Source organism: Salmo salar, chromosome ssa09 (genome assembly GCF_905237065.1).
Source record: "Salmo salar chromosome ssa09, Ssal_v3.1, whole genome shotgun sequence".
NCBI lineage: Eukaryota > Metazoa > Chordata > Actinopteri > Salmoniformes > Salmonidae > Salmo > Salmo salar.
This window is the reverse complement of record NC_059450.1, coordinates 8,590,344-8,600,457: the sequence shown is the minus strand read 5'-3', so window position 1 is coordinate 8,600,457 and position 10,114 is coordinate 8,590,344.

The following is a 10,114-nucleotide window of genomic DNA, read 5'->3' as shown; positions in this document are numbered from 1 at the left end:
CAGCGGGTTGCGTGCTCATCATATTAATTTATTAAATAAATGTGAACACGGGAAAAACAATAAACAAAAGAACGACAGAAGACAGTTTAACAGGCTATACTTACAACAGCAGTACTAAAGACAAATACCCACAAACTACAAACAAAACACATACCTATATATAGGACTCTCAATCAGAGTCAACTAAAAACACCTGCCTCCAATTGAGAGTCCAACACCCAATACCTAGACATAGAAATACAAAGAACTAGAATGAACCTAGAAATACAAAACATAGAACATAAACCAAAACCCGGAAATAATAAATCAAACACCCCTACAATATACATAACCCCCGAACCACATGAAACAAATACCCTCTGCCACGTCCTGACCAACCTACAAATACAAATAACCCCTATACTGGTCAGGACGTGACAGCGCCCTGCAGTTTCACCGGAAGTAGTCCAGCTAGCGGGACGCCTAGCCCTAAGAAGACACATTCATATTTGTATCCTTCCACCCACATTAAAACATTTTGCCCCATCATTAATCATCATCAGGGAACTTGAACTTGGTACACAATGAGCATGATCATCGACATGACAACACACAGGGATCCGACCACCAGGTAAGCGATGCAAAGGAACTGGTTCTTGCCTCCCATCCAGGATTCATTTCTGAAAACCATCTTCTTCCTCCCATTGAAGCTCAACACATGATCGTCTGGAGAAGGAGTGTGTTAAGGTAGAACAGGACAAAGAATAGTGCCATTTGAGAGTGAGCATACAACTTACTGACTTAGGCCTTTTACTCCTTCTGGAGCATAGGCCACCAACAAGAGCTTTGACTGAGTGACCATACAGTACATACATGTATGTTGAGCACCAACATGTGAAGTTCATAGGGGCATATCAAATTAGGTGTCAAATGAAAGCTAAAAGTCTATATTTTGGAGAAATGAAGGCATAGAAATGAAGGCATGCTTTAATGACTGGTTAAACAGATGGAAAACATCTACCAGAAAAAGTCTAAAAAGGTATTATAAATGCATCAAAATACAATAATGTTGTCGTAAAGACCCCTGCCAACTAATATCAACACTTCTATTGGGATGCAGGTTGGTATCCCAATAGCACACCACCCTGCATCCCACTGCTTGCTTGCCTCTGACGCTAAACAGGATTGGTCCCTGGATGGGAGACCAGATGCTGCTGGAAGTGGTGTTGGAGGGCCAGTAGGATGCACTCTTTCCTTTGGTCCAAAAAATATATATCCCAACGCACCAGGGCAGTGTTTAGGGACATTGCCTTTTGTAAGGTGCTGTCTTTCGGAAGGGACGTTAAACGGGTTTCCTGACTCTCTATGTTCAGTAAAAATCCTGTGGTCACTAAAGATCACATAGCACTTATCGTAAGAGTAGTGGTGATAACCCTGGTGTCCTGGCTAAATTCCCAATCTGTCCCTCATACTATCATGGCCACCTAATCATCCTCAGCTTCCAATTGGCTCATTCATCCCCCCCTCCTCTCCCGGTAACTATTCTCCAGGTCATTGCTGTAAAAGAGAATGTGTTCTCAGTCAACTTACCTGGTCAAAAAAGGTTAAAAATATATATTACAAAGGTAGTTTTGGAGAAATTGTTTACCTTCTGAAAGTTCAAGAAATATTACCTTGTGCCTTCTAATTCCGTTACTAAAAATCCATCTATCTTTAAGATATTTTCTAATTTCTCTCCCTCTTGAAGAGGGGAGGATAATGAAATTTCACAAAAGTAATAAGTAATGTTAGACCTACCAATTAGTTATAGTGATTTTACTGATATCAATTATGAAGTGATTAAAACTCGAATTGCCCAAAAATCTATTACGGAATTATTGCAACTGAATTGGCTACAATGGGAAATCATAATCACAAACCACAGTTGGATCACCTGCTACTGTCCTCCCTTCGACTTGTGACGACCCTCCCACTTTGTCTGACGAATTCTTTCTCTTTCGTTTTGTTTTCCTTAATAGGATGTCGGTGGGCGGAGCTGGGAGGGTCGTCAGTGAAATGGGACACACCTGGACTCGGGTGTGTCCCGGGGATAAATACACTGAGGAGACTCTCCATGCTGACTCACTGTTGGTGTTTGGGTGTGCCATTTTGTGGCTTGTTTGTTTTGGCACCTCGCAACACCCCTGATTATTACCATCGATGCACGCAACCACTCACTCACATTACTGATCACACACACACACCATTGTTAATTGTATATAGTTTACTTTAATTTATATTTGTGTTATTCCTTGATCTCTGCATCGTCTCCCTTTTTGTTATGGGCTACTAGCTGATTTGTAACTGTCACGGCTATCGGTGTAGCAGGAAGGGTCAGAGTCAAGGGCAGGAGACGGAGGTCCAAAAACCGTATGGGAAAAATAGGCAGTCGTAATACTGGGTGCGCCTAAACACCCGACAGGAGCACAGCTCCAAAACAATAAAGTGAACGGGGCGCAACCCGACAATAATAAATCGACAGCTCCACCAAAATGCTGAACAAACAAGCAGCGTAAATACAAACAGCCCTTCGTACAGACACAAAACAATCCCGCACGAATACCTGAACAAAAAAGACAAACTAAATACCCCCACACTAATTACAAACAAGGAACAGGTGCAGACCTAGACAGACAAAGCCAAACAACACAGAAACATAGATCGGTGGCAGCTAGTAGGTCGGCGATGACGACCGCCGAGCGCCGCCCGACCGGGGAGGGGCGCCACCTTCTGTGGATACTGTGACAGTACCCCCCCCCCCCGACGCACGGCTCCAGCAGCGCACTGGCGCCGGCCTCGGGGACGACCCGGAGGGCGAGGCGCCGGTCGATCTGGACGGAGGCGGTGGAATTCCTGCTGCAGAGCTGGATCTAGAATGTCCCCCACCGGGACCCAGCACCTCTCCTCCGGGCCGTACCCCTCCCAGTCCATGAGGTACTGCAGGCCCCCTACCCGACGCCGGGAGTCCAGGATGGCCCGGACTGTGTACGCCGGGGCCCCCACGATGTCCAGGGGGGCGGAGGGACCTCCCGCACCTCAGCGTCCTGCAGCGGACCAGCTACCACCGGCCTGAGGAGAGACACATGAAACGAGGGGTTAATACGGTAATATGAAGGAAGTAGTAACCTATAACACACCTTGTTTATTCTCCTCAGGACTTTGAACGGCCCCACAAATCGCGGACCCAGCTTCCGGCAGGGCAGGCGGAGGGGCAGGTTCCGGGTCGAGAGCTAGACTCTGTCCCCCGGTTTAAACACGGGGGCCTCATTGCGGCAGCAGTCAGCACTCTCCTTGTGCCGTCCTCCCGCCCGTTTCAGACACTCCTGGACAGCACTCCAGGTCTCCTTCGAGTGCTGTACCCATTCCTCCACCGCAGGAGCCTCCGTCTGGCTCTGATACCATGGCACCAGGACCGGCTGATACCCCAACACAACCTGGAAAGGTGACAGGTTAGTAGAGGAGTGGCGCAGAGAGTTCTGGGCCATCTCGGCCCATGGCACGAACCTCGCCCACTCCCCTGGCCGGTCCTGGCAATATGACCGCAGAAACCTGCCCACATCCTGGTTAATGCGTTCTACCTGCCCATTACTCTCGGGGTGAAAACCCGAGGTCAGGCTGACCGAGACCCCCAGCCTCTCCATAAATGACCTCCACAACCTGGACGTGAACTGGGGACCCCGATCAGATACGATGTCCTCGGGCACCCCGTAGTGCCGGAAGACATGTGTAAATAGGGCCTCCGCGGTCTGTAGGGCCGTAGGAAGACCGGGCAAAGGGAGCAGACGGCAGGACTTCGAGAACCGATCCACAACGACCAGGTTGCAGTGTGTGTTGACTGGTAAAGCGCAGGAAGCATATTCAGCTCTTGGTGTAGCTGACAGTATCAGCTATGATAAGGTTAAAATGGCTGGTTCCTGAGGCTTACTGAGGCTTACTGCCAACAATTTAGAATTTAAAAAAGGCTGATAGACTCATGTTGAGTTTGCTCAAGAGTTGTTTATCTTCACAGTTTAATTGCTGGTTTTCCGCCTCTGCGGTTATGACTTTCCAGGGGCTGTGTGATCTGATTATGCTAGAGCAATTTAACCTGTTTAGGGTAGGGGGCAGTATTTTCACGGCCGGATAAAAAACGTACCCGATTTAATCTGGTTATTACTCCTGCCCAGAAACTAGAATATGCATATAATTAGTAGATTTGGATAGAAAACACCCTAAAGTTTCTAAAACTGTTTGAATGGTGTCTGTGAGTATAACAGAACTCATATGGCAGGCCAAAACCTGAGAAGATTCTATATGGGAAGTGCCCTGTCTGACCATTTCTTGGCCTTCTGTAGCCTCTTTATCGAAAATACAGGATCTCTGCTGTAACGTGACATTTTCTAAGGCTCCCATTGGCTCTCAGAAGGCACCAGAACGTGGAATGATAACTCTGCAGTCTCTGAGTGAAAAACAGTAGGGGTTTTGGAGAGTGCTCCTTCTGAGAACAATGACACTGGGGCGCGCGTGCATGTGACGACTCCATTTTCTTATTTCAGTGTTTGAACGGATACAACGTCTCCCGGTTGGAATATTATTGCTATTTTATGAGAAAAAATTTAAACAGCGTTTGACATGCTTCAAAGTACGGTAATGGAATATTTTGAATTTTTTTGTCACGATACGCACCGGTGTGTCACCCTTCGGATAGTGTCTTGAACGCAAGAACAAAATGCAGCTATTTGGATATAACTATGGATTATTTGGAACCAAAACAACATTGGGTGTTGAAGTAGAAGTCCTGGGAGTGCATTCTGACGAAGAACAACAAAGGTAATCCAATTTGTTTTATAGTAAATCTGAGTTTGGTGAGTGCCAAACTTGGTGGGTGTCAAAATAGCTAGCCGTGATGGCCGGGCTATCTACTCAGAATATTGCAAAATGTGCTTTCACCGAAAAGCTATTTTAAAATCGGACACCGCGATTGCATAAAGGAGTTCTGTATCTATAATTCTTAAAATAATTGTTATGTTTTTTGTGAACGTTTATCGTGAGTAATTTAGTAAATTCACCGGAAGTTTTCGGTGGGTATGCTAGTTCTGAACGTCACATGCTAATATAAAAAGTTGGTTTTTGATATAAATATGAACCTGATTGAACAAAACATGCATGTATTGTATAACATAATGTCCTAGGAGTGTCATCTGATGAAGATCATCAAAGGTTAGTGCTGCATTTAGCTGTGGTTTTGGTTTTTGTGACATATATGCTAGCTTGAAAAATGGGATTGTGATTATTTCTGGCTGGGTACTCTCCTGACATAATCTAATGTTTTGCTTTCGTTGTAAAGCCTTTTTGAAATCGGACAATGTGGTTAGATAAAGGAGCGTCTTGTCTTTAAAATGGTGTAAAATAGTCATATGTTTGAAAAATTGAAGTTTTTGCATTTTTGAGGTATTTGTATTTCGCGCCACGCTATACCATTGGATATTGGTGAGGCATTCCGCTAGCGGAACATCTAGATGTAATTAAGGACACAATCCCTGATTGTATGGCCACGTACATTAACGAACGGTTTTGGCGGATGGGTATGTTTTGGCGTTGCAGAGGCCCATATTCAGAGTGAGAGGGGGGTGTTCAGTGACATTTGGGCCTCGCCCACTGAGACACTCTGGTTTAGGGGCAGAGCTTCAATGATCTAGGGTTGAGCCTGGCTCCCGTGGTAAAGCTTACTTCAGTCAAGAGTGTCACTACTGTCATGGTTCAGGTAATTGGAAAAACAAATGTCCTGTTCTCAGGGCTAAGGGTAAATTCAGTCCTCGCGCTAACGTTAAACCTAAGCCTACGGCATTACCAGTCCCGGTCCTACGTCCGTTCACTCCTGTCACTCCGTTTCTTGCTCAGGGGCATGTGAAAGTCCCAATTGACCCAGACTGTTTACCTTTCGTTACGAAGGGTTTTGTGTCTCTTAAGAAGTAACGACCCAGTGCCAGTGAAGATCCTGAGGGACACAGGTGCCTGAGTCGTTGGTGTTAGTCTGTGTTACCCTTCTCTGCTGAGTCTGAGTCTGGGAATAACTTGGTTGGTGAGCGTGTATGGCCTGTCGTGTCTCCACCTCCAGTGGTTTCCTCTAAGCCGCCGTTTGAAGGGATTCCCGATGAGAGCTTGCAGAGTTTCCCAGAGGTGTTCTCTGCGTGCGCAGTGATGCATTCCATGAACCGTGGCGACCTCCTGGTCACTGCGCCGGCTAATGATAATGTTAAAGAAATCTGTCAATACTTTCCCTGTTATCCCGTTATCTTTGCCCCGCTCTGATCTAATCAAGGAGCAGAGGGCTGACACCACTTAAGAGTCACATAACTGGTCACTGTATATGTTGTGTTCTGTGTTGTCCTGTAGCTTCTGTTTTCTGTTCCCTGCTGTTCTTGTTTTTTTCTTTCCTCTTAAAGGTTGCTTCTTGTGTGCAAAGGTTGCTGAGGTCTGGGGAGGACGAGGTTGGCTGGGGCAGTGGTATAGTACTAACCAGTACAGTATGTTGTACTGAACTCTACCCTGCTGTATTGTATGCGACTGTGTTCTGCTGTGACGTCCAAAAACGTGAAACATGAGGAGAATGACATTCATATCCATAATTTTGCATTTGTGTAGTACAGATCAGGAACCCATGATTTTAATGCTGTTGCAAATCCAATATACTGTAGTTCAATAACTCATGGTACCATGTCATAGCTGACACCCCAGCCTTTCTGCAGACATCTCTGAATCTTAATTCAGAGCAGATGTTTAACAGAGTTTTTGGAAACATGGCATAACAAACTTAGGGAGATTTTACAGTAATTCCACTACGAAAGTTTATATCTGCACATTTGTTCCACTAAATTTGTTTTGGTACATTTTTCAGTGGAAATAGGTGAAATTAGTCCTTGTGCGTAGAGTTGTATGACTTGTTATACTTTGAAATCAATGGGTTTTGTTTGGCATACATTTTAACATTTAAGAAATGTAGTCAAAGCGTAATTATGTTACCGGGGAGTTGCCCAGCAGCTAAAGACGCATACACTATATCAGGCATAGTCATTGCGTGTCTCTAGGCAACTTGATTGGCAGCTTGCAGCAAAAATAAACAATTTGTTGCTTTTCCTCAGTCAGTTGAATGCACCGCTTAGCTCATAGAACCGTGGTTATTTGTGAACAACCTTATTAGCTGTTGGGACAAATGGAGCGGTAAAAGCGCATCTTGACATCGTTTTTCTGCCTCCGAATTTGGCTCTAGACTGAAAGTTGAAGTATTACCAACTATGACCCCATCCCTGAAAGCTAAGACTCTCAGGAACACGCACGCTTAATCTGTGTACACCTGCAACACTAACCATGCAGGACTCAATAGATGGGAGAGTAATAAACCTGCATAGAATAACTTGAGGGAACGGAATTGATTTTCCACAAACATCATACAAATTGTATTTGCCACATGCGCCGAATACAACAGGTGAAATACTTACAAGCGCTTAACCAACAACGCGATCATGGCCCTGTATAGTACTGTGCGTTGCCGTGAATTCGTTTGAATTGAGGACTGTGAAGAGACCCCTGGTGGCATGTCTTGTGGGGTATGGATGGGTGTGAGCTGTACGTTATTTGACACACAGACAATCTGAAATTTCACAACTAGAAGAGCAGTTAATCTCCTGCAACCCTCAACCAGGCAAATCTGGCATGCATGTGATGTTAGCTCTGTATGTGCAGTCAAGGGTTAAGGCATTATGCTCTGTTGAGCAAGCTGTAGCTTTGCTAGGTCTTAACTCTTGATAGAGACTAAGTTCCATCGGAAAGTATTCAGACCCCTTGACTTTCCACATTACAGCCTTATTCTAAAATGTATTAAACTGCCCCCCCCCCATCTACACACAATACCCCATAATGACAAAGCAAAAACAGGTTTAGAAATGTTTGCTAATTTATTAAAAATCAACTAAAATATCACATTTACATAAGTATTCAGACCCGTCACTCAGTACTTTGTTGAAGCACCTTTGGTAGCGATTACAGCCTTGAGTCTTCTTGGGTATGACGCTACAAGCTTGGCACACCTGTATTTGTGGAGTTCCTCCCCTTCTCTGCAGATCCTCAAGTTCTGGCAGGTTGGATGGGGAGCGTTGCTGCATAGTGATTTTCAGGTCTCTCCAGAGATGTTTGATCGGGTTCAAGTCCAGGCTCTTGCTGTGTCAGTCAAGGACATTCAGAGACCTGTCCCGAAGCCACTCCTGCGTTGTCTTGGCTGTGTGCTTAGGGTCGTTGTCCTGTTTGAAGGCGTACGTTTGCCCCAGTCAGGTCCTGAGTGCTCTGGAGCAGGTTTGTCAAGGATCTCTGTACTTTGCTCCGTTCATCTTTCACGCAATCCTGACTGGTCTCCAAGTCCCTGCCACTGAAAAACATCCCCACTGCATGATGCTGACACCACCATGCTTCACCGTAGGGATGTTGCCAGGTTTCCTCCAGATGTGACACTTGGCATTCAGGCCAAAGAGTTCAATCTTGGTTTCATCAGACCAGAGAATCTTGTTTCTCATGGTCTGCGAGTCTTTAGCTGCCTTTTGGCAAACTCCAAGCAGGCTGTCATGTGCCTTTTGAGGACATTCAGAGACTTGTCCCGAAGCCACTCCTGCGTTGTCTTGGCTGTGTGCTTCAGGTCATTGTCCTGTTGGAAGGCGTAACCTTAAATTAAGAAAATAGTGGCTTCCGTCTGGCCACTCTACCATAAAGGCCTAATTGGTAGAGTGCTGCAGAGATGGTTGTCCTTCTGGAAGGTTCTTCCATCCATACAGAAGAACCCCGAAGCTCCTTAAGAGTGACCATTGGGTTCTTGGTCACCTCCCTGACCTAGGCCCTTCTTCCCTGATTGCGCAGTTTGGCTGGGCAGCCAGCTTTAGGAAGAGTCTTGGTGGTTCCAAACAGCTTCCATTTAAGAATAATGGAGGCCACTGTGTTTTTGGGGACCTTCAATGTTGCAGAAATATTTTTGTACCCTTCCCCAACTCTGTGTCTCTGCCCTCTACGGACAATTACTTCAACCTCATGTCTTGGTTTTTGCTCTGAGATGCTGTGTCAACTGTGGGACTTTTATATAGACAGGTGTGTACCTTTCCAAATCATGTCCAATCAATTGAATTTACCACAGGTGGACTCCAAGTTGAAGAAACATTTCAATGATGATCAATGGGAACAGGATGCACCTGAAATCAATTTTGAGTCTCATAGAAAAAGGTCTGAATACTTATGCAAATAAGGTATTTCTGTTTTTTATTTCTAAAAACATGTTTTCACTTTGTCATTTTTTATTTAATCAATTTTAGCATAACAAAATGTGTAAAAAGTAGAGCGGTCTGAATTCTATGGTGAAAATTCAATTACACTATGGACATTATTGATATCTTAGAAAACGTTACTACTGGCCTTGAGCTTTAATGGTATGCTTCTTCTTGAACAGCCTCAAGTGCTACTAGGGATGCATTTGCTCCATTGCTTGTTTTTGACCTATGTTTTGTTTTATTTTATTTATTGAACTCGGCAAGTCAGTTATGAACAAGTTACGGCCTTGTTCAGGGGCAGAACGACCGTTTTTTACCTTGTCAGCTTGGGGCTTTGATCTAGCAACCTTCCGGTTACTGGGCCAACGCTCTGACCACTAGCCTACCTGCCGCCCCACACTATGTGCAGTGTGTTTTTCTTTCTCTAGGGAGTTTACATCATCAATTTAATTAACTCTAATAATAAATGCAGGAGTAGCCTACTGAAAATGTAACTAATCTTTGTTCAAAGTAACCGTCTGCATCACTGAGTAAGTTCGATTAAGCTGATCTGCGGTGCACAGCCCTATGGTCCGCCACGTGAACGGGCAAAAGCGGTTAAACAAATCTGCACCGCTCGGCATCACTGTCAACAAGGCAGCATGATGAGTTGTTCAGAAACATACATCCTTTTCCATAAAATATATTCGAATTTTCAAACTAGTTTTCATTGAGAAGGCAGTTAGTGTTTTTATCTAAATCAATCACTTTTGAATGTGAAAACACACAGAATACTATTCTACGTCACTTTGGTTTTAGCCGACTTTGGCTCA